The 26062-nt window shown below is 51.9% G+C and overlaps 1 pseudogene; it reads right to left on the bottom strand.

Moving 5' to 3' along the window:
• The window catches only part of LOC144126117 (uncharacterized), a 68973-nt pseudogene extending 46852 nt beyond the window's left edge, over positions 1-22121 (bottom strand).
• Positions 22122-26062: the final 3941 nt, after the last annotated feature.

Genomic DNA, 26062 nt, shown 5'->3' with positions numbered 1-26062 from the left:
TCAATTCGTCGGAAGTCGGCTGTCTGAGCACAATTGGGGAAAGGCAGTCCCAGATGGCTGGCAGGGTCTCTATCCGTATGCCAGAGACTGTCGATACATGAATATGATAGCTCATAGCGACGTTTATCATAGAGCCGCCTGTGGCCAGAAACCTGTGAAGAGTAGAAGTAGCAAATTAATTGTATTGCAGCGCCATCGTTCGTTAATTTTTTTTTTCAGTATTCAATTATCATGCATAGATGACGCAACTAGGTTGAAAAGGATGGTTAATATACGATCAGAGTCGCGCAAGGGGGGGAGGGGTAATGATCAACATAGCTATAGCTATATTAAGGCATGTTCAAGGGTCGAGTCATGTCTGACGTGTTGTTTATTTTTAAAAGTGGCCTTATACGTGCGGCACTGAGATGGAAAGAAAATGTGAATAAGGGAAGGCAGTTATTCAGTAGAACACAACTGGACAATGGGGACAAAAAATATTTGGCCAGAAAACTCCAAGCTTGCACAAAGTGAATGGACATTTGAAAACCAGCGCAAAAATTGGGCAAACGATATACAATTGTTTTTCCTGCTACTACACTGAATAAGAACAAGAACGACCGAAAGAACAGTTTCTAAGCTCTGCAGACGGCTGTACGGCCCCTTTATACTTGGAGTCAGGGCACCAGCTATTCAGGGAGAAACGGGCGTTAACCTTGTAGTTGGAAAAGTATCCCATATGACAACAAGCGGATGTCAGCGAGTATGCAATCAGGGGTGGCTGAAGTGGGGAATATTTACCGTAAATTGATTGCCAGCCTTTCTCCTGGACTGATTGGATTCTTGTGGTTCGGTGGATGGATGATGCGGCCGCGGACAAGGCTCAAACGTTTACCAAATGAGGCCTCCGTCATCCTGCGTAGAAGTCCTTTTACATGACTTTCAAGGATGCACTAAACATGTTTGAAACAACCCCGAGCATCGTACAAGACACTGTGCAGTTAAATAACTAAAAATTCGAATCAAACAGCACCAACTTTCGGCTCTACAAAATATGTAACAATTAATGCGCCACTCCCTCTCTCAAAAACACAATTACTATAATTACTTTTACAAAACGTAATGCAGGATTCTTATTTCTGGATAGTAATGAAACGAGCCGTGCAGTCACAGTGAGTTAAAAAAGTGCTACAAATCTACACACGGGTGAAACAGTCATTTTGCGTGAAGTGTACTTACCTGAAGTACTTCCAATGGTACTCTGGGTACGTTTGCCGTAGTTCTTGCACAAGCTGGTAGTACTCGCCTGTGGTTTTCTGCTGAGCGAAAATCTTTCGCACATACATCGACCGCCTGCGCTTTCTCCGCAAGCGATGGGCTAGTAACGCGGAGAGCAACTTTCTGTCGCGCGGATAACACCCTAGCCATGTTTCATACAGTAGCCGCCACGCCATGGATTGAACGAAACGGATGAGGTGACGCAGAAAAAGGCGCGAACGGAATGCAAACTGCCCGCGGGTCGACGATCGGCGCCAGTCGGCAGTCGTTCTGCGCATGCTCCGAAGCGGCGCGCGGCGTCTGGCACTCCGGCCAGCGAAACCGGCGTAGCGCGACTGACTGCGAGCGACGCTCGCCCGAGCGCTGAACGCGTCGGATCTTTGCCTTTAGCTTCGATGCGCGCCCGCGCCGGATGCGCTGGCGCTCCGCCGAGCGCGGCCACGCTGAGCTGTGTTCGCACATATTTTGGATGACCCTGTATATGGTTCCAGAGACATATACATGAATTTGTGTTCCATAGAGAAGATGATGACAAATGGCTTATCGATAATTTTTCTTTAAATGTGTCTTCAGACGTGCGCACGGGATAGTGGTTGATCTTCGCCGGCCACTACCACGCGACGCAAATGTCGGTCCTTTGAGTGACTTTAAAGCGCCCGCGCCGAACCTGCCGCTGCCGGGTCGCTGGCGGGATAGAAAACGCCGGCTCGTTTCATGAGCATGCGCTCCCAATATAACACGCAGCCCCTCCAAACTGCTCGGTTTTGTTCGGTACGATCTAGTCGTATCGTGTAGCGCGAGATGACGCCGTCGTAAGTGCCGCGGATGATGCGCTGTCGGAATGGCTTGCCACGCGCAGTTGTTCTTCCGCATCCAGCTCTTGCGGCAGCTGACTGCTGCTGCGTCGGTGCCGTCGCCGGCCGCTCTCGTGTTTTCGACCGCGTGAAGAAAATCCCGCATAGACGGCGGCCGAATGGTGTGGCGTGTCCCCTGCTAGGTTCGAAATTCTCGGTTAGCAACGGGTCGCGGGAGTGAAGGCGCGTGATCCACTGTTGATAGTAGCCGCATGGTGTCTTAAGCTGCAATGTTTATAAGCTGTATATGTAGTTTCTTGCGTCTGCTTTCTCTAATAATAAATCCCACAGTCCACTCTGCGCTCTTTTCTCTAGAACGTGAAGTGCTGGACGCCGTGCAAAGCCTACTTTCGGCTCCAGGCTCTACGGCCGACAGCTAGAAATTATCAGGCTTTCGTAAGAATAACTACCCTGTCGTCGCCTTGAAGCTTTTTGGTGGGTTGGAAGTGCGATGTGCTAGCATGGCAGGAGCTGTTACGAGAGATCTTAAACCCTATTTCCCATTTACAAGTGAATATCAGGGCTCAGATATCAGCGCAGAATTTCAAGAAAATAAAAACTTGTTGATTTCTTCGGCGATACGCTACCGAAATACAGGATTATACCCACTACACGACAGCATTGTATGCGTGCTTTTCTGAGTTTTACTGATATTCACAGACGGCTACCGCTCTCCCTAATCAACCATTTATGCACTACTTTCATTGCGCTTCCTTCCTGTGTCGTCGCTTAAGAGGGCGACCAATGGGAGAGACGGAGAAAGCGCGGATGTTGGTATATGTTTATTTCCATTAGAAGAGAATCATCGGGACACTTACTCCGCATTCTACATATACAGTAACTTAGGAAGTTTCCTTGATTTCAATTTCAATTTTCTGCAACCACAACTCGTGCTCCGTAGATAGAGAATGTATATTCATCAGTGAAAACTTGTTCCAATTTTAGGTGGTCCACTCAGCCACTCTCCCAGCACAGTCCACCTTTGTCTTTTGTGATTCTGCGAGTCGGGGCTTCAGGGAAGCGATGTGGTTTTACAGTGCAGCTTTCGAAGCCTCCTCTCAAAGGGTAGCACATCTCTGATGTCTATTGCAGAAAGAAAAGGGTCTTCCACTACGCGGCAACTATTACCTATTCTTCTTTCGTATGTGTGGCTTCGTTTCGGTGCGTTTGAGCTAGGCCACTTCCTGCGGTTCCGGTTCTTGTTCTTCCTGTACGCCTTCAGATTTACCCCTGGCTTACACCTTCGATGCAAAGTCGCACGATGAATCTCCATTCCACAAGAGCCACCCCAGCCGTCATATCAGGTCAAGTTTTAATTCATTGTTCTCGTTTTCTTGTTTCTCGCAGGTCAGCAGGCTACTGGCGATGCAATACTCGCGTTATGTGAAAAGCATCTTCTCATGCCTGAAGGAAGCGCGACCCACAACGACGGTCGTTCCAACTACCGGCGACAGACAATTAAGTGAGCGTTCTTTACCGCGCCGTCATGCTCATTTCCTTTAAAAGATGGGACAAGTTTGCCTGCGCCAGCTCCGCTGCCGTCCGCTCTTCGCTGTGCTCTGCAAGCCACAGGTCACGATGAAGCGACCGTATTCGCGCATCAGGCTGGTGCCGTGCAGGACTGCCGGCTTTCTTATTTTTTCTGTTTACTGTCCTCACCATTTCTTTCACCTTGTTTATCTGCACTCTGGCAGTACTGCTGCCGGGGCAACCAAGGCGACATTCCACAGCGCGAGAGCAGAGCGTGGACTGCATCGCCACCTCTCTGATCCAGCGCACGGCTACGCTGCATTTCGAGGACAAAAGTAGTGAAAAAATTACACTTCGGACCAGAGGAACCCCGCAAGTCGCTGTACTTCCACCTTTTCTCTTCAACCTTACTATGAGTTGTTTCCCACGTCTGTTACATGCTATCCCACTCAGGCATCATGTGTATACGCCGAAGACATCACCATATGGACCAACTCTGGAGTCATTACAACCAGCTATCGACACGGTACACTCTTTCGTGCAGGAGAGCGCCCTTGCGTGGTTACCGCCTAGATAGGAACTCTTAGTTATCAGGAACAAATAAGCCTCAGAGGCAGCACCCGACCCTCGGGAACCCATCGTGTTGTACACTGACAACCATCCAATAACCCGGTGGCCACGATCAGGGTTCTTGGCATGTCCCTTCAGAATAATACAGCACGGCGCACCAGATAGGCGCATTGCCAACCGTCGCAGGGGCATGAGAGAAACCGACCTATGCAGGATCATGCAATCATTCATGATAAATAGAATCACGTACGCCTGCCCGTACTATTATCTTCGTCACAGGGACGAAGGGGCCCTTGATAGCATCATAAGAACAGCATACAATGTGGCCCTTGGCCGGCCGGCATTAGCCAACTCAGATCGAGTGCTGCAGTTGGGAATTCTTAACACGCTCATTGAGCTAATCGAAGCCCATTAAACGGCAACAGTGACCCGTTTGCCGCGCACTGTTGCGGGACGCGTAATTCTCGACAAACTCCATATCCAACCCGTTGAGAGGGTCTATGAAACATCGCATTTATCGGTCGACGTTACTATTAGACTAGTTGCTAAACCAGTAGCCAAAAACATGCTGCCCGGCAGACGCGACGCCCGCAGGAAAGCAAGGGCCCAGGCCCTTGAGAAACAGTACGAGAACGAACCACGAACATTGTACGTGAAGCCAGCTCAACCCATCAAAGGTGGAACATACGTGGCATGTATGGCCGCTCCAAAGGCAGCCGTGTGACAGAGGAAGTAGCTATCGCACTGGCCATCGCGGGTCTCCGCACCAAAACTTATCTAAGCGATTCTAAGAGCGCCATTCAAAATTTCGCCAAAAACTCGCTAAGCGCGCTCGCAATGCGAATTCTGCGCAACCGAACTCTGGATAATATCAATCTCGTATGGGTTGCGGCTCACGCGAGTAACTGCGGAAACGAGCGGGACGATCATCTAGCCCGAGGTTTAACCAACCGGGGGACGGGAGAGCTCTCGGGAACGGACGCTTCTGCCGAGGAGCCTCAGTCGTACACGGAGATTACAAACTTTTATCGCAAGCTAAGATGCACGTATCGCACCCCTCACCCCGACCTGGACAAGGCGCAAGCCACGACACTCGGACGCCTACAAACAAATTTAATTCTTAGCCCCTATCGATTATGTTTATCCACAAACGGTGAATATGACCCTGCAAGCCTGCACTATGGTGATGGGACTCACGGCACCCAAGACCGTATTTTACCGGAATGCGCTAGCAAACAACCTCCGACGCTACTCTTGCCAGCTCCCTCGGCGGAGGAATGGGACAAGCTCTTGGCCAGTTCTAGAAAAACAACGCAATTGGCCCTAATCATGCAAGCTCAACAGATCGCCCCCGACTGGAGGCCACCCTGGGTACGCCCCAGCCCCGACTAATCCCATCCATTTTGTGATAATAGAGTTGTAAACACCACCACCGGAGAGCGATCAGGACCGCAATCCATTCCTACCGAGCAATCAGCAGCAGCGCCTAGAGCAGCGTCACCGCGCGCGAGTGGCAACAATGAAAGACAGCACAAAGCGAAAGTGAGCAATTTTTACAGGCTTCGAGCTGTGAGGGCGCACATGGTGGTGGTAGTGGTAGTGGTTTTATTAAAAAAAATAGTAAAGAGGAAGAAAAATATTTTGCTAGCCCCGGCATCTGCCATCGATACTGAAGCACCTGAGCTGGGGCAGCAGAAATAAAGGATAGCGGGCAGAATGAAGAAATGAAATGAAAGAAGTGAGGGGACAGGAAGAGACGATAGGGGGAGAAGTAATGTGTACAAACTATTTACACAATAAGAAATGTGTCCAGGTTGTGCGCCTGATTAGTTTTTTTTGAGGAATTAAATCACACACGCGCACAGCACTGTGTTGGTTACAACTGTAGTGGGGCGTCCAGTTATTAATCGTTCAAGGTAGAACTCGCGGAGCGTTCGGTCACTGCGTGTAACTACCTGACGGATAAAAGACGGGACGTCAAGCCCGTGTGTTCGAGGAATGCACAGAGGCTCACCAAAGTTCGCTCACGAGTGCGCGCAGTGCCCTGCGGCCACAACAGCGTCTTGATGGAGTCTGGTAGTATGCCCTGCGCCTTACAGGCCGCGAGCATATCGCGACGAGCATCGGCAAACGCGGCACAGTGAAGGAGCAGGTGTTCTAGTGTTTCCACTGCACCGCATCCGTCACACACATCACGCGTCGCGATTCCGTGACGCACCCGTCGTTCCCCGGGCCACACGCAGCCAATGCGCGCGGAGGATCATTGCACGTTGTGACCATGTAAGTGCGTGACAGCCGGTGACACTGTCGATGCGCTCACCTCCCACGGTGCGTGGGTCGGGGTGCTGCTTTCGGAGATGGTCGTGGATGGCCGCACGCACGTCCTCCAGCGCAAGGGGCAGATCGCTGGCAGATAGTTGGTGTGCAGCGGTCGCGAGGTCGTCAGCTTCTTCGTTGCCTGCGATGCCGCAGTGACCGGGCACCCTCTGTGCACACACGGCACAACATCTCTGCGCGAGGCGAATTTGCCGCACCAGTGGGGTACCGCGGCCGTTAGATTGCAGGCGGCTGAGGGCGGCGCGGGAGTCGCACAGCAAAGCACTCTTGGGCAGCGGATGGCCGAGGGTGAGCACCAGGTCCAGCCCGAGCCGGATCCCCATCAACTCCGCCGTGGTGGAGGAGCCCAGGAAGGCTGCGTGTTGCTGGCTGTGGAGTCGCAGGGCGGGGATGGTGGCCGCCGCAGCAAGGAAGTAGCTGTCGCGGGCCACTGAGCCGTCGGTGTACACGAGGAGATGGTCCTGGAGCTCCTCGTGTATGACGGCTCTGGCCAGCTGCTGCACAGCACAGAGGGGTGTGCTCCGCTTTCTCGCAATGCCGACGATCTCTCGCTGTACCTCCGAGGCAGCAGGCCAGGGCGCGCAGGAGCCGTAGGGGGGTGGGCCTTGGGTCAATAGCTCATACTCGAGCAGCGCCGCGCCCATTCGTGAGCGCTGGTGCGAGCGCATACGCTGCAGCATCGAGCCGCCTTCCGGTGCGCGGTGAAGCCGGTCGATGTGATTCAATGCCCTGTGCGCTGCTTGGAGCTCAAGTGGCCACGCTCCTGCCTCGGCCAACGTTGCGGCGCACTGCGAGTTTTTGGGCAAGCCTAGGCACACGCGCAGGGACTTGCGGTTCTGAAGCTCGAGTTTCTTCCAGCACGGCTTGCGCACCGTGACGAGCAGCAGCGCATAGATCACCGCCCCCAAAGCTGCGGCATCGTATAACCGCAGCGCGTGCTGGGAGATGCCCTGGCCTCGAGCGGTGAGCTTGTGCACGGCGGCGGTGATCCTCTTCATCTGCAGACAGGCCTTGGTCGCCGCGGAGCGGAAGGAAAGGCGCCAGTCGATGTCCAGACCAAGGTACCGCACCGATTTACGCCAAGGAATCGGAGTCCCGTCCAGTGACAGTGGCGCAAGGTGCGCGCGCGAGCGCGAAACGTAGGCTATAGCCACCGATTTGTCCGCGCTCAGCGACAGACCAAGGCCGCGCAAGCAGGCATCGATTGCGGTCAGGGCTCCCTGAAGGCACCCCCGCACGCGGAACGCCTCGCCCGGTGGTCCCCGGCACCACAGAGCTATGTCGTCTGCATATATGGACATGTACACATGGTGTCGGCCGCTCGTGGGGAGTGAGGCCGGCACCACCGACATGGCCACATTAAACAGAAATGGTGATAGGACGTCCAGTAGTAGCAGCAGCGCAACCTGGCCTGCCGCCCTGGCATTCTCCAGCACTGTAACAACGTCCGATATAGAATCAGCCTTGCACCGTATCCCACGGAAACCCGTCTGCCGCTCGTCAAACAAATCAGCTTCCGCAGCCCTCTCGTTCAGACGCTGCAACGCCATATGCTCCATGAGCTTACCTGGCGCCGATGTTAATGCCACTGGCCGGTATCCGCTCAGCTCCGTAGGTGGGCGCCCTGCCTTTCGGATGGGACAAACGACCGTGGTTCGCCAATCCTCCGGTAGCTCCCCGCGTTCCCACACCAGGTTGATCTGCTGCAGGACGATCTGTCGTTGCTGCGCTACCAGTTGCGCATCCAGGTTTCGCAGCATCTGGTAGCCCCCGCCGCGGTGGCTCAGTGGTTAGGGCGCTCGACTACTGATCCGGAGTTCCCGGGTTCGAACCCGACCGCGGCGGCTGCGTTTTTATGGAGGAAAAACGCTAAGGCGCCCGTGTGCTGTGCGATGTCAGTGCACGTTAAAGATCCCCAGGTGGTCGAAATTATTCCGGAGCCCTCCACTACGGACCTATTTGTTCCTCTCTTCTTTCACTCCCTCCTTTATCCCTTCCCTTACGGCGCGGTTCAGGTGTCCAAAGATATATGAGACAGATACTGCGCCATTTCCTTTCCCCAAAAACCAATTATTTTTATTATTATTATCTGGTATGTCACCCCGTCCTGTCCGGGCGCCGAGCGGCGGCGGCAGCTCTGCAGCGCATTGTTCAGTTCCGCCGCGGTGAACGGCGCATCACATGCGCCTTCCGAAGCGACGGGCGAGGGACTGATGTCGCTTCTGGGGCTCTCAGGAGCAGCTATGTTAGCGGCGTTTGCGGGGCTGGGCGGCGCGAATCGGTCGGCAAAACGCTCTGCCAATTCTACAAAGCTGAGCTCGCTGGAGATTGCGAGGGCAGCCAGCGGTTGTTTGCCTGTGGTTGGGTGATGCGCCGCAGGGTGCCAAAGAGCCTCCGCGAGCTGACATTTTCCTCCATCCTTTGGCATATTGAAGCCCACTGCCGGCGGCATATCTTGTTGGCGTGGCGGCGAGCTGCCGCGTCCAAGCGGTTGTAGACAGTCCAGTCGGCGGCTCTGTCAGTCCGTAGCGCCCGTCGCTCTGCGCGATCTCTCTTCTCGCGCAGATTGAGCAGCTTCATATCAGGTGTGGGCTGCCCTGCCCTTACCTCTGCTCGCTGGGTGGCTGCGAGAGCGCTTCGGACTAGACTTGAAAATAAATCTGCGCCAGTGGCCGCCGCCTCGTCGACCGCCTGCCTGAACGCACTCCAGTTGGTAATGGAGTAGGCACATTTGGGGCGCGCCTCCAACGCAGTGGGTTCGATTAGGATGGAGTAATGATCCGAACCCCAGAGAGATGGTGATCGGCGCCATGTCGCCTCGATGCCTCTGGATGCGAGAGCAACGTCGATGCAGGAGCCGGTTGTTCCGCGTCGTCGAAAGGTGGGCTCGCCGGTGTTCAAAGGGGTGAGTCCAAGCTGCGTTTCTGCGTCGTGCAGGTCTTCACCACGCGCGGAGTGGCTCGCACTGCCCCACGCACTATGGCGGGCGTTAAAATCACCACAGAGGGTTTGGCGCGGGGCACAGCACGAAGACACAGCACGAAAACACAGCGCGTTCCACGCGAGAGCTGGACGGACATAAACACTGGCCACCGACGTGTCAACACAACCGACGCGCACAGTCACCACCACGCACTCCTGGGCGTCATATGTCGCCACCGCCGAGCCGACTAGGGTGTGCTGGACGTCCTGCCGCACGTATATCGCGCACCTTGATTTCCCTGCCCGATGAGATGTGACACAACAGGGCACTGCGGCACAGGTGGGTTTCTCGCACGTGGTGGCTGAGTGGTAGCCAATGTATCCAGGTAGCCGCATCTGGGGCTCCCCGTCCTGTGAATGTACGTACGTCTCCTGCAGCGCGATAACTTCCGGCGAATCCTGTGCGATGCGAACTCGCATTTCGGCGTACCGCGCCGCAAGTGAGCGCACGTTCCACTGCAGGATGGGTGGTATGCGGGAGGGAGTCCGGCGGCTAGCCATCATGCTGGCTTATCTGTGCGGGAGCACCCGCTGCTTCTAAGTAAGCCCGTTGTCCGTCTGTGCCCTCCGGGAAAAGTGCGCTGAGGGCGCGCAATGCCAGCTTTAGGCGCGCGATCTCCGCGTCCCGTGCGTCAGGAGGCGGGCCATGAGAAGCGGCCGCAGACTCGGGCCGCACTGTACGGGACGCCAGGCAACCGGATCGCCGCTGCTGGCGCTGCCGTTGCTTCAGTGACTGCTGCTGCTGGGGTGTTCCCCTGAAGCCCTGCGCATAAGAAAGCGCGCGCGGCGTCTGCTGATGTTGCTAGGCTGGGGCCGCTGTCTCAGCCTGGACGACGGCTCGGACAACCCGCTGGACATCGTTGCCATGGATGAGGCCAATAAATTGGCCACGTGACGCTCTCGCTGCCAGTGCGGGCACGCTGGGTCAATGGCTCCATGCCGTCCCCCGCAGTTAATGCAGCGGGGCTTGCTCGCGCAGGTACCAGGCTCGTGCGGCCCGCCGCAGCGCGTGCATCGGGCAGGAGCACGACACACCTCAGTGGCATGCCCCAGGCTGGCGCACTTGGCGCACTGGAGCGGCCGGGGATGGCAGAGGCGGACCGCGAGCCTGAGCTTGGATATGGTGATGAACGCCGAGGGTGTCGGCGCCACAAAACGGAGAGCGAGTGTGCTGTCCGACAGAGACGCCGACACCATCGGTACCGTTGACTCCGCCGCCGCTAGCAGCTACTCCGCCGTCCTGCGCCCGTCCACACCGAAGACCAGGCCGGAGCTTTGATTCCGAGGAGGAGGCTCCTTGGCGCAGACCGGCACGCCGCAGATGACGGCTGTGGCTAGCAGGGCCTGGAAAGCATCGCTGCTCCCCGCGTCCACTGCCTTTACATTCCGCCGCATGTTTACCCGGACGGCGAGGACTCCCCGGCGGGATTCGATCTCCTCGGCCAACTCCCAGCCCTATTCCCTGGTGAAGGCGGTGCCCCGGTTCGCCGGCCGAAACAGCACTGTCCCCACAAGGCTAGACGGGACCTCCACGACAGCCGAGAATCGCTCCAGGGCAGCTCTCTGACGCCGCTGCGCCTTGGTAGTGATAATGCGCCACGGGACCAGGCTGGCCCCAGCATCAGCGTCGCCGTGGTCTGGGACGCATTGCTGCGGCGCGCCGCGGAGTTGGGCGCGCTCGCTGCAGCAGACGAAGCCCCAGCCGCAGCCTGGTCTCGTGCGGCGGGATTTGGTGAGGTCGCACCCGTTTTTCTTCAGGACGCCTTCGCCCCAGCAGCAACAGCAGCAGCATCAGCAGCAGGCTGGAGGTGGGCTCCATGGGGCTCATGCTGGGAAGGCCCTGCTCCTTCGAGTGTGGAGGGAGTGGGAACTGTGACGATCGGGGAGGGGGCTTCGAACTTCCCGCTTGGCCACCGCGATGTCCCTTTTGGTTTCTGAGTCCCTCTCCTCCTCGGACCCCGTTGAGCGTCGCCGTTTCCGGAGAGCAGACTCGTCCATTGGGGTGCACATGCTCTCCTCGACTGCAGGTGTCCGCGGTGAGCCCGCAGCAGCAGCATCAGGGGGAGAGGGCATCACAGCCGGTTCCCCAGATGTAGCAATGGCGGCAGGAAGCGCAGGGGTGGCCAGAGGCGGGGAGGGAGCCGCCATGGAGTTCTGCGTCTGGTGAGCGGGCGTCATGGCGTCTCTCAAGGCTAGGACGCGTTGGTCCGCCGGCGACACGTGCAAGGTCCCCATGACGGACTCGAGGTTCTCCGAGATGGTGATGAGCGCCGCCGTCAGGCACCTCACCGTGTCCCGCAGATCAGCGATCTCGGCCTACATTCGCCGAATGGTGCTGGACGACCTTGCTCTGGATGGCGTTCGTCTCCGTGATCGTAAGCGTGAGCGGTCTGCCCTGCGTTGCTCATTGTCACCGCCGAACACAGGCCTTTGCTCGTTAACAGTGTCTGTAGCCTCCATGGGGAGACCCCACAACGCCGCGAAGACAGGCCCAGCGTCCGAAGGAGCAGAGAGCTAAAAAACACGTCCGCTCGCTTCGAGCGCCCGTCGAAGAATCCGGCGCACATGGTCACGCAGATGTATTGACATCAGGCTGCGTTTCCCCTAGATGGCGCTGACCCGCTTTTTAAAATGATAGTGGATGGGAAAGCCTCGATGAATGGCGATTAAGTAGAATGAACATGGTATATAAGGGAAAGGGGGACAAAGCTGACGTAAGTAACTACCGACCCATAACAGTGACATCTGTGGTTTACAGGGTGGTGATGCTGATTATATAGGACAGATTGTAGGCTTGGGTGGAGAACGAGGGGGTGCTAGGGGAGCTACAAAATGGGTTCCGGAAACAAAGGAGGTTGGAGGACAATCTGTTTTCATCGACGCAGTGTATAGAGATTGCTGAAAAAGAACACAGGCCCCTATGGCTAGCATTTATGAATGTTAAGGAAGCCTACGACAATGTTAATAAAGAGTATCTGTGGGACATACTGGTCACATTGGATGTGGAAGAGGGAGTAATTAATGTTTTAAAAGATATATATAAAAGTACCAATGTGCTTATAAAATGGGAGAAAAATGTATCAGAACCCGTAGAGATACAGCGGGGGCTTAGGCAAGGATGTCCTCTGTCTCCTTTATTGTTTATGTTGTATCTGCAAGAGTTGGAGACCAAGCTAAAGAGGATCTGAAAAGGCTTCAACCTTTCTTTTTCCAAGCATGAAGAATTGATTAAAGAGTCATTACCGGCACTAATATACGCCCATGATGTAGTGCTAATGGCTGACAACATGGAAGATTTACAGAAGTTGATCGACATATGTGGTACAGAGGGAGATAGATTAGGTTTCAAGTTTAGTAAGGAAAAAATCTGCAGTCATGATATTTTTGACGATGAGGTCGGCGAGCACAGAATACAGGCGTTCACGCTAGAACTAGTGAATGAGTACAAGTATCTTGGGGTGCGGATAAATAACAGTGCTGAGTATCTGACAGAACATGAAAAATATGTCATGAATAAAGCTAGTAGGAATGCAGCTGTCATGAAAAATAGGCCACTGTGGAATTACAACAGGTATGACGCGGTAAGAGGGATCTGGAAAGTTGGGCTGGTACCTAGCCTGACTTTCGGTAATGCGGTCTTCTGCATGAGACCAGATGTTCAAGCAAGGTTAGAAATTAAACAACGTGGCGTAGGGAGTCTAGCTTTGGGAGCACATGGCAATACACCAAATCAGGGGGTGCAGGCTGATATGGGATGGGCGTCGTTCGAGAGCAGAGAAGCTAGCAGTAAGATAGCATTTGAGGAGCGATTGAGAAAAATGGAGGAACATCAGTGGGCTAGGAAAGTTTTCAGATACCTGTATAAAAGGAATGTTGATACGAAATGGAGAAAACGAACAAGAAAATTGGCAAGCAAATATCTGGACAGCAGTGGGGGAAATCAGCAATTATCGGTTAAGAAAAACGTTAAAGAAACAGAGAGAGCTCTTTGGAAAACAGGGATGCTGACGAAATCTGCACTGGGAACATACAGGTTTTTTAAGCAGGAAATTGCCAAAGAAAATATCTATGATAATTGTAGGGGAAGCTCTTTGTTGTTTGAGGCCAGGACGGGAGTTTTGCGGACTAAGACATATAGAGTCAAGTACCACGAGATCGACACGTTGTGCGTTGCGTGCGGAGAGGAGGAGGAAACGGCTGGACACTTCATACTTTTCTGTAAAGGGCTTCACACTACAGTGGAAAGCAGTGAGGCTGATTTGTCCAAGGCATTTTTGGTTTAAGGACAGTGAAGGGAAAGTAGATTTTAAGCGGGTAGAAATAACCAAGCGAAGGTTATCTGATTGGTGGCTAAAATCAAGAGAAGAGTAAAATTTCATAAGTCATGGCTAGGTGGCTTGAGCCACCACTCGATTTAAAGGCCGTATCCATCCATCCAACCGGAGCTGTGGTCCGTTTTATTCTCTCCGTGACTGTACCTCAGTGGACATGGTAGTGTAGACATAGTGTACATAGTAGCTCAAGACAATAAAAACGGCATATTTCGAATCGGTAAGAGCGCTAGTCTGTCCTCTTTGTTGTCTTGCGCTACTATGTATATTGCCGGGAACCTTTGCAGTGTTTGGTTTTTCGCTCTTCAGAGCTGCTGGCACGCCGCTTATCGCTTTGTTTGTGATGCAAGACGCGACCAGATTTATCTCGATTGATCGCTCAAGGCAGTGTCGATTCTTCGTTGTTCCGGAACGTTGTAGAAACCTTGCACGACATGTCTCGAAAGTTTGCTATCAGCATTAAACTGAGCACGGCCACTTATTAAGAGCGTCGGGGATTCTGGTTGACGACCGCCGAGCCCATTTATTGCTATGCCGGCATCGAATGATTCAGTCCATTTTAGGCGCTAATCAGCCGAAATAAAGAGTTTTGCTTTCGCGCCATTTTTCACTGTCTTTCTGCTCTCCGGGTTGGTCACCACTACATTACATTATACAAAACAAACCAGCCCAAATGGGTTTTTGGAGAAAGGAAATGGCGCGGTATGTCTCTCAGATATCATTTTCCGTTTTTTCACTCCGCTCGTTTGGAGGTGTACCATGTTTGAATAGCCAATATTCCAGTGCGATCAGAACTAATTGTGCTAACTGGATGCGCTCCTTCGCTGGCTAGCGACACGGAATTAATTAGGCATTCTCGTGTGTTGTTGCGACTGAAAGAAGAATGAAAAGGAAAGTGAACGGCCTGCCCACTGGCTGAAGCTGAGCCAAAATTGCTTCCACGTGCAGAGAGTAGGAAAGTGAAGAGAGACATGAAGGGAAAAATTGAAAGAATGCGCGTCTCAACAACTGCGTCATCTTCAGCGCCAGAGGCGGTTTAGCTACAGATAATCCCGCTGAGAATGAGCCCTCGCCACATTGGTGAGTGATCGTAGATCCCAGCCCCGTATGTCCAAGAAGCCACCCTTCTCCCCTTTAGGCTTTGCTCTCTCCATCTCTTTTTTAATCGCGCAAGAATAAAAATCGCGCATTGACGCTTTGCTCTCTGTGCGCGATTTTTATTCTTGCGCGTTTTAAAATAAAGGTTTTTGTGGAAAAGGAATGGCGTAGTAATTGTCATTTCTCGGTGGACACCCTAACCGCGCCGTTAGAAAAAGGAGGAAGGTGGGAGTGAAAGAAGATAGACAGGTGCCGTAGAGGAGGGCTCGTGATTAATTTCGACCACCTGAGAATCTTTACTGTGCATTGACATCGCACAGCACACGGCAGCGTTTGTGCGCTTATTTAGCCTCAATCGGAACGCGGCCACTGCGTCCGGGTTTGAAGCCTGAAAATGCGGCTCAGTAGCCAACCGCCCTAGCCACTGAGCCACCGCGGCGGGTCCGCGCTTTTAAACCACACACAGTTTCGGTGAGATGCACGTTTCAAGTCCTGTAGCCACAGCTACAATAGGTTAGTCAGCGGCATATTTCGTGTAAGCTTCGCTAGTCACTACTGCGCATGCGCCGCTAGTTGCACCAAGCCACAGGTGTTTCGCAGCGGCGCCGCGCCTTTCCTCAAAATCCAATTTACAATTTCCTCTCTCTTTCCCACTATCCTTTATTGCTTCTTTATGGCGCGGTGGGGGTGTCGACCGAGGTATGTGGAACAGTTCCTGCGTCATTTCCTTTCCGCAAAAACCAAACAAAACAAGTGAGCCGCCGGCGGTAATTGGGTTCATCGGCGTTGACAAAGTTTTAGAGGTGGTTCATTTTCACGAAAAGAAATGCGCACAACTGGCTCCCTGGGTGAGTGGACATATTTCTCGCTGTCATGTATACGTGGTGTTGGTGTCCAACTGCGAAAACTTGCATTGGTTGCGTACCGCGCATTGGATAGGCAGCGCGCCCACCGTGCCATCCTGGCAGGTTGCAGTTAATGGTTGATCGCGAGAGGTTGGCACCAATGAACGCTGCGGCCTATTGCAGCAGTGCCGCGTGTCTGCCCCAACGTTGTCAGCGCTAATGCATGCAGCCCACATCTCTCTCTCTCACCACCGCCACGTACCTCAAATCGAGGGAGAGGCGTCCACTGACCCATGGAGCAAGTTATGCGCCCTTCCTTTTCTCAAAATCATCGGCATCTAGAACGCTGGTAACGTCAATGCCATTGAACGGAATGAACACGAAGAGCATTCACTCTGTATATCCTGGATTAGCTGAGCTAAGCACATTCATTGTTTTGTGAAAAAGCATTTCTTTCGTGATGTGTGGCGTGTACAGGACCTCTCATCAGATTGTGTCAGCACGACAATGACTACTCGAAAAAATAAATTACCCGCCTATGTGGCATTGCGGTTCGCCCGCCTAGGTGGCTCAGTGCACTGGGCGCTCGGCTACTGATCCGGAGTACCCGGGTTCTAACCCGACCGCGGCGTCAGAGTTTCAATGAAGGCGAAACGCTAACGCGCCCGTGTGCTTTGAATTGCCAGTGCCCGTTAAAGATCTCCAGGTGGTCGAATTTATTCCGGAGCCCTCCACTACGGCACCTCTTTCTTCATTTCTTCTCTCAGTCCCTCGTTTATCCCTTCTCGTACGGCGTGGTTCAGGTGTCCGCCGATATGTGAGACAGATACTACGCCATTTTCTTTTCCCCGATACCAATTTTCATTTTCACTGTGGTTCGGAGCCATCCCTTTTTGCGCCAGTCGCGCACGCAGCGCATATGCCACGAAGGCTTTTTTGCTTAAACATGGCATTTGATACTGTGAGAATATTCTGTGCACAAAACTATCTACAAAACATGAAGGAAACAACCGCCATTAATCACAGTGCATCATAGGACACACCTGAACCAAGAACAAGAAAAGCCGGAACCCAGAGCACATCGTTACTACATCATGCCACACATCTAATTAACGATGCACTAGAAAAAAGCGAATGAAGAGCATAGCACTAGTAGTTGCTACTACGGTTCAAACTCGGTCTGAACATACAATTCATTTAAATGAACAATCATTCTGCTGAAGTGGAGTTTTGAGAAAGAAACAGATATACAATGTCGGTCCATCATGCGCGTTTTCCATAGACTGTGTCGTCCAGTCCGAAAGAACATATTTTAGGGCTCTTCAACAAATGCAATCCTGGAATTCGGTGTGAAATGCTCCATTTCTTCTCGAAAAATGGCATGGTACACTGCGGAGGGGCATTCTATGTATTCTTTTGATTGCCAAGGGTTGTTGGTTCAAGCCTGTTATACGGGGTACGACGTGAACGCGTTTTGTTTTGTGCGACGGTAAAGTGTGTTGGGATGTCTACTGACATTAGGCAGCGATTACTTACAAAAAAAGTTGCTGGCGTTATCCAAAGATCATGTGATAACTGTCACAATGCCATCGCGTCGAAGATTCCACGCGGCAGCAGGTGGGGACCGCGGGAGACTGCCCGAGGTGCATAGAGGTTCCGCACGCACGAGTTCGCGCGGAGTTGACTTGGGAAGCTATCGCCACGAGGTCCGGTGGTGGCATCAGGAGCGCCGGATGCCAGCATGGTAGGGCCGCTGGGTGATGCAGCCGGGCAGCAACGTAAGGGTTCGCTAGTGACCGCCATGGCTAGCAGTGCGATCATGCCCCAAGCAAAACCGTGTGCGCCGTGTGGGCGAGCGCAGCAGGAGGGTCGCTCTCGAATTTGCCCTCAAAGTTACCATCATATAGATAACCGAAACATGATTTTCTGCTCAGGATTGTGGCTTTACTGTGGGTGGCTATAGGCTTTTTTCTGCGCACAGAACTGTCGAACGTGTCCATGTTGTAGTGATTTATGTTTAGGACACGGTGTTTTGTGATGAGTTCCACAATTCCAATTTGTAAACCCAAATTATCAGGCCCTACGTTTTCAAAACAGCAACACTCTTTTCTGTCATATGTTTCGCGCTCCTTCTGCTGAGACTAATGTTCTTTTTAGGATTTGTTTACTCAGTACTTGAATTTGTCTGCACTATTGATTGAAGGCTTGGATTATGAGGTGATTTGAACATTAATCTTTCTACAGAAACCGTTGCGACCAAATAACTAATGAACAGGATAACATCATCTGATTTTCAGAATGTAATCGTTACCGCTATTCGTGTAACTCCAACGACTTCTACTATTGTGGACCTCTTCATCAATAACGTTTGTAATGCCGTGGTGGCGGCTGTCAATATAAGTTCCGGCAATAGTGATCATTGCCCAATATTCATACCATAATCGCACTCCACTCGAGAGTAAAGTAACGACTGCCCATAATTATCAAAGCATTAAATATTCAATGTTGGACTTGTTTCGTACCAAGGTCCAGAACAAGGACCGGTCTGCGGTTCTCAAGGAAAGCACGGCCAAGCGCGCCTACAATACCTTTAGGTCTATATTTTTTAGAATATACAGCTCTAGTTTTCCTCTAAGAAACCATAAAGGGCTACAGAAAGGGTGTTTGAGCTTGGCTTTAAAATGCTTGGACTATGCAGAGAACAGGCCACCGATTGTCCATGCCACGTACGAGACCTCAGAAGCGAGCGAGAAATTTACAATACCTTTTTAAAAATACCCGCTTTCGCACCTCGCGGCGACGTGCGGTGCAATGCTTTCGCACGAAACCCTGACAGACGACGTCACGTCGTGCACATAACACGTCAGCAGCCGGGAGTTATCATTGGTTCACAGCGCCAAATTCATTCAGATGTCAGGCGCTAACGCGGCCGCGGCCACTCCGCGCGAGCCGCAGCCGGCGTAGATAGGGAGGGGACCGAGTGAGTGGGGCCGACGAAGGAGGGCCGCCGTTTTGGCGTTGGAGAGGAGAGAGAAAGACGAGTAGACGCGGAAATTTAAATTTTATCTGCAAATACCTCAGCTTCCACGAAACGCATTAAAGGAATTCTTGCTGGGGGATAATTAAAAGCCGTCGTTTTTCAGCGTCCCAGACACATCGCATCTTTATTGAGACCCCCTTTCTAGGTCCGTTTAAGCTTCATATTCATGCACAAAAGACTTGGATACATCATGAACAGATCCAGTTAATCAGTCAAAAGAAAAATCTCTACGGTGCATTTTTCACAAACAAGGGTCTGTTAACGTTGATAGCATTAATAAAACTGCGCAACAAAATTACTGTCAAAGCTGCCAAAAAGCAAAAGCACACTATAACTAACTATTGTTCACTGACATGTCATGGGATGATGAGACCGAACTTAGGTAATTACCAATGACGCGCTTGGAAAGTAGCCTAACAGCCCTAATATGCTCGAGATCGTCATTGATGGTGAACCAGTTTCTGAATCTGTATTATCTGACCTCTTTAACGACCACTTTGCCGCGAGACCAAAAAGACGCTTCACCGGACAAGGCCTCATCCTGCCTACAGAAACATTTTCCTGAAACCATGTTTTTAAAACCCATAGATAAATCGGAAGTTTTTGACACGTTGCTAAGCCCGAAGAATAGTAAAGCCATTGTCACTGACAGCATTGAGTTTAAACGTGTAAAACGTGTTGTCGATCTATATCCGTACATATTGCACATATTGTTACGGGAATAAACGCCCAGGGCACGGCATGCGCCGACGAAGGGCCCTACGCCGAAGATGAGGTGCGGGGAGCGCGCAGGATCGAGCGCGCGCTGACGAAGATAAGGATTGGGGGCCGCCAGCGGTGTTTCTTCGGCTCTCTCCGACTTTGTGTGGTTTCCTTGAAGCTCTGCTTTCAAGGCCTTTATTTCTACCTCCTCTTGGTTCCGCCTGATTTCTTCAATGATATTCTTGTATTCTTCTATGGCAATGCGAGCCTTATCAATCTCTTCTTGGGATTTCCGCAATTTTGAATATCTCGGGATGTGGAATGAATTGTTCTGTGAATTTAGAAGCTGGATTCCGACACCAAAGGAAGCAAAACCAGCAGAAACATGCCTGAGCTTCAGCTTGAGCATGGTGGGCTTTTTGGTTCATGGCTCGCAAATCTCTTTGGTGAACTCGGCCTTAGTCTATTCCTGCACTCTTGCTGGGTGGACCTGAACCAGCACCCTGAGAACTCAGTCGTGCCGCTGCGCCCTTCTTGACATTACTACAAGAGGAGCAGACAAGATCCTCGTCCTTGTCGCCACCCGAGGGCAGCGTGCGGTAGGCGGAATCGACCGCGGGCACTTGCACCGAAGCCACAGCGGCACAGGTGGCGACCTTCATTGAGGGCATCGCGCAATTCAACCGACTCGAGGACGACCATCGCCGAAATCTCGGCGTGGTGCTTGAGGGCTGCGTCCGCATCGGCGCCAGCTGCCTTGTCCTTTCCTGTCAACGGCTGCCAGGCCCTGGCCGGCGACTCCTGGGCGACTCCTGGGCTCGCGACGACAAGCCCGACTCTGGGCGTCCGCAGAAGATTGCTCCGACTCACCGAAAACAAACGTGCCCGAGCGCCTCAGTTGTCCATGAACTTCTGACGCTTTTGGGGCATCGGACCTGCTCTCCAGAACTGCGCCAGCAGCACCGTAGTGCCGTGCATTATTGGCGTTTTTCACGGTTCCGACAAACGGCGACGCTGTCGTGCCTGCAGAAGAACAATCCAGCGCCGGCACGCCGGCGGTAGTCGTCTGTTTTGTCAGCGGCGGCGTGACCTGCCTCTCCTGCGGGACGCAGATCCTGCTCGGCTGCGGTATATGGCCGACTTTCGCCTCGAAGCGGGAGCGCGTGGCGGGCACAGGTGCCATGGTAAGCAACGGAGTTCCTGTTTCTTCTTCGTCCGCCGAGCTGATGGAGGCCGCGGCATTGTGGATGCCGTCGGGACCGTGGAAGCGCGCGGGCGCTTGCTGAGGGGGCCACTGCCCGCTTCCGGCGGTCTCCGCAACTGCTGCTCAGCGCTGATGGCGTTGAAGTAATGCCTCGTGTCCTGGAAACATCCTTCAGATGCCTCCAGCTTGCCCTCTCCGTCCACCACCTCGTCGGCAGCAGCGTCGCGTGCTGCTGTCAACCTGTCTGCGTCGGGAGACAGCAGCGAGTCCGCAACCTATTTCAAGGTGAACATCAGCGCTCGACCATGGGTTCCGGTGCGGACAGTCCTTGTCGGCGCCGACGCACACGGCAGCGCAGGTGCAGCCCGGTCACCGGGGAAGTATCAGCAGACCGGAGACAGCAGGCGGGTGCTCGCCGGTAGGTCGTTTGGCTATCGCGAGGCGTAAGTGAGCAGGCAGGTGCTCGCCGGTAGGCCACTGCCTACCGGGAGGCTGGAGACAGCGGGAAGGGTACCGTGGTGGGTAGCGTGGGCGGAAAGCTGGACCTCTTACCTGGATGCCCGACCGGTGCAGGCTAGCTGGCCTTGGGGAAACGCCGATCTCCAAATGACGTCCTGCCACTCAGCCAACCACTGCCATGTCTGCCTCGAAGCGAAGCTCGAACGTTCGATTCTGCACGCGCACCGGCTCGCCCCGCACGCGGCCACTCTTCTTTTCTTTTGGTTTTGGAGTGGCTGCTTTCGATGCCAAATGACCAGCTCCTTCTGAAGGGCTAATCCTTGCCCGGCGGTGGCGACGGCTTGCGCAGAGACCCGTGCCGCCCGACCAGGCCCAGCGGCTCCTCGGTGCAGGTGCTGACGCTGCCCGAAGGGCCGTCAAGGTTGTGGTTTCACTTGACGCGCATCTTCTTCCTCCACGAAGACTTGGCGGTTCAGTCGGGGCTCAATTCTGGCCAACGGAGAGTGGCCACAGTGACGAGCGGCAGCAGCAGTTGTGAGGCCGCGTCCGGCTGGCTCCGAATCCGCACTTTCCCACGCCCCGCGGCTCGACAGCAGCCTTCCGGGTGTCGCCCCCCTGTGGTTTCAGGTGGCGCCTGAAAGATGAAGGTGGAGGCTCCGAAACGCGGCATTCGTGAACCCCTTGGACGAGGAAGCTGCGAAGCAGACACAACCGGGCTTCAACAACCTCGTGCAGCTGCCGCGCCTTGTCAGGACGAGCCGGCACGAGGGGCGTTCTGGTTTGCAGCGTCTTGCTGCTCAACGAGGTCCCCATCTTCCTTGACCCATATGTGAGCCGCAGTAGATCGTCCTGGGAGCAGGGGGCATTCTCAAAGGCTGACAAGTCCTCTGTGCAGCCAACACCGTTGCCCGCCGTGAAAGATGCAAAGAGCTGCCGCACATATGCGTCTTGAGGTGGCGATGTCTCGGACATGCTGCGGCGCATTCTGGGATGGAAACCCTCTGTGGATCAACGTGGCAGCGAGGGGGAGCTCTGGTTGCTCTGGTGCGACCCATGTGCTCCACCCAGCAGCCTGCCACCTCCGTTGCCGGCACGAGGAGACGACCGATGCTCAGCCGCGTGCCAGGACTGTGACATGACCGTTGGGTGAGCCACCGAGTAGCGCTTGTGGGGTCTGTTACGGGACCTCAGCTGGCTCCCGCCATATGGATCTACCGCGCATGGGTATATGTACAGCCGTTCGAACACAAAAACTGGAAGATAGTACAGGCGGTGGATGGATGCAGATGGTGTTATTCACGAATGGGTGAGCTGAAACTCTCGCGCAGATTTTGCCTCAGTTACTCATTGTGCATATCAATTTGAGACAGCTAGCAGTTCAGTTTCTCCGAAGTTTCTCGCAGTTTGGCATTTTCAACAGACAATTCGCTCTGTAGCTTGCCTTGCTCATTTAGAAGCTCCTGAAGGTCGTCAATACGAACCTCCATCATCTCCATTTTTGATTTACATCAATCCAGCTCCTCCTTCTTTCTCTCTATGCCCAGCGTGCTAATGTTGTAGGCCCTATATCTGGTCAGAACGCCTCTCAAGGACAACGTTAAGGCTCTCCACTCCCTTCTGGAGGTCAGCATTTTTCTTGTAAAACCACTGTATTACGGTTTCATTGTCGAGCAGCACGGATTCCTGGAATTACTTGGCCTGCTGCTGCAGTGCCTTGTACTGCTGGAGCAGGGTTTCGTGCCTCTCGTCCAGCTAGTTCTTTCTTGCGCGTTTGGTGGTCTTCTTTGATGGAGTCCAATTGAAAGGAGTACTCCTCGTTAATGGCGTCTATTTTATCTCGGTGCCGCTGCTTGAGTGAATCCAAGGTTTCCTCATGGCTCTCGCGGTCATTTTCAATTGTGCGTGCATAGAAGACCTTCATCTCTTCAAGCTTTTGCGCATGCGACTCCATATAGCCTGCCATCTCATTTTTGTGGGCGGCTTCCAACTCTTCAATCAACCTTTCGCTAGCATCTGGCACTTTTCCTAATAGCATGACATGTGCAAAAGGTTCTGTTATATTCAAGGAAGGAAACAGGAACGATGAAAGCAAGTACTGACCACAATCTATAACTCCAATCTTCTCAGAGGGCCTTGTGAAGTTAATGCTCAACGGATTACATGGCTTTGTTAATAAACACAATATCTTATCATAAACTCAGCATGGTTTTCGTAAGGATAGGTTAGTGGAATCTGCCTTTCTGTTACGAAAAAAGCACCATTAAAAACATTAGAGCGAATAAACTTACACCGGGAATTTATATCGACTTCAGTAATGCGGTTCATTCATGTCACAAAACCCTCCATAACAAGTTAGATAATTATGGTCTCCATGGGCTCAGAAATTTTGTTTTTGCAGTCGTACCTAACCGGCCGATCCCAATGTATTATTGGCAATTGTCAATAATGGCTACTATGCCACTTTCCGGCAGATTTGGTGCGGTGTCCCATAGGGCAGTATTTGTAGGTCGTTTTAAGACGAAAGGCTTTAATGGCTCATGCTTGCGTTTGTCCGTCTGTTACGCTCTTCAACTCAATAAGAAAAAATATTTGTACAAGACAGGATTCACCACCATCCTTCGGTTTCGTAGCCGAGCGTGCTAACGACTACGCTACTTCCTGCCAAAGCCTATGTAGTTCTCCTTGTCTAAGACGCAAGAGAGTGTTTGCGGAAAGGTGTAGAATCAACCGAATGCCTCCCAAATGCCCTCCAGTGTCTCCAGCTTATAAGGTTCACAAACAATCTTGTATTTAAGTAACATCTTAACCACACATCAGTGACACAAGTAGCAACGCCGTGCGAATGGCTTTCGCCTCACCGCAACTTAGGTCATCAAAGTGCCCCTCCCCTTGCTCAATTTTTAAAATTAAATATCTATGTATATGGTCTGATGTCTGCCGATGATAATGCAGTATTATATTCGGAAGATGAAAGCTTGTTGTTAAGCTCAAGTAAAGAATTAGATTTTTTTAAATGGCGAAAAATGCATTCTCAAAACTACCGGAATAATCCGAAACAAACAGCCTAAAAATAAAGAGGTAAAAGCAAAAGCAATCTTATTTGCCCCTAAAAACAAACGCTTGGCTTCTAGCGACGAGCTAAAATTAGAACCTCATAAAATAGATATCGTGAAATAGCATAAACACTAGCTCTCGTATTCTTCAGTCAGATGGCATGGGACAGTGGTGTTGTGCAAGAGGCCGAAAAACTCTCATCACCTGTGGGTGCCTTCTTTCGGAGGCGTGATCTATTTCTGGTCTCCGCAAGACAACAAGTTTAACAAGCCTCCTTTCGTTCACACGCTGACTATTGTACACAAGTATGGGTAAGTCCAACCAAAAACAAAAAAATGTCGGTACACTTGTGCGTAAAGAAAAAAAGCCATGCATTGCATAAACAATGTAGCATATTTACATCCTTCAGCCGAGTTATTTCAGCAGCATTGTGTTATCAATATCAAGTCTCTTTGTAGTTACCGTCTCCACTAACAGTTTTATTTTACTAATGAAAAGTATGCAAAATTTCTAATGACACTCAGGTGAAAGGTTACGCAGCAGTATTTCTAAAACACGTGCCCCTCAAAAATGGCTTATTCCTCGCCACTAAACTAATCACCTTCTGCAGTCATTAAGCTATACAGTGCGAGTGTTACTAGATAAGGTAAGTATATATTCTTTTATTAATGCTGTAATAACACACAAAATGTTGCGTTCAATGTTTTTAAAGTAACCCGTGTTTGCTGTTTCTCGCTTAAAATGGTAGCGCGTGCAATAAAAACATGCCTGTGTTAGTTTCATTGGTCATGTGTCCAATTATCGGTTTTGTTCTAATATCGTGTACATGTTAATGCTTGTCTTTGTGTAACGTCTTGGTATCTTTTTATGCATTTGGTTCACCTCTTATTTTTGTAAATGTATGATAAAGTGTGGCGTTTTTTTGGCATAGCAATTGATATCTCTAGAATATTTTGTACTGCTGTCACTGTTCCCTGCTACCGGCTTTGCTACAGCGTTTTGCCTGCGAGGCCGTAAAAATTGTGAAATGTTGGAAATAAAAGTGAATTGAATTGAAAGAACTTAACACCAGCAAAAAGAATGCATTGAAAGATCAAAGGAAGCGAGACAGGAATGAAGACCAAGAAGGACTCAGCCAGGACGACATGGAATGAGAGGAAACCCAGACACAAGAGGAGACAGGCCTGCAGGTAATGTCCCCATCACTGCAGAACAAGAAAAAGAAATGCAGAAATCTCTATAAGCAAGGAGCGGAGGAGAAACAGATGAAGGTGAAGAAACCCTCCTGAGCAAGATCTCGAGGCTGTATAAAATGACCACTACAGCCTTGATAAAGGTATCAGTACTGACAGAAGGAGAGATTGAAGTTGGAGAAGAATTCGATGTCACTATGATAGCAGTCAACAAACTGAAGATATCAATCAAAAGTGCAACCAAAATTGCCACTTCCTCAACGAAAGGCTTGCCGAAACGAAGCAGCAGCTAGAGGAAAAAGCAGAACCGTCCTATGCAGAGGCACTGAAAATCACTAAACCATTACAAGCAGAACAACCAATAGAGTCCAGAGTTGTCATTGTTTCAGTAAAAGCAGCGTAGACAGAACATATAATGGGGCTGCTCATAGAAAAAGCACATTTAGTGGACTTGAATTTGGAACACACAACTATGAGACCTTGAAAGGAAGGCTTTATCGTAACAACCACACATGCGCATTGGCTAGATATCCTTTTGAGACACCTTGTGGAGTCCGCAGTACTGGAACACCTCGAAGCTAAGAAACTCAAAGGAAGGAGATGTGAAGTGAAAGTGGTCGTAGTCGAAAGCGGCATAGAGGTAGAAACTTTTGAAGAAAGAGTGGA

Source organism: Amblyomma americanum, chromosome 1, assembly GCF_052857255.1.
Source record: "Amblyomma americanum isolate KBUSLIRL-KWMA chromosome 1, ASM5285725v1, whole genome shotgun sequence".
In the NCBI taxonomy this organism is placed as follows: domain Eukaryota; kingdom Metazoa; phylum Arthropoda; class Arachnida; order Ixodida; family Ixodidae; genus Amblyomma; species Amblyomma americanum.
This window is presented reverse-complemented; position numbering and strand designations above follow the sequence as displayed.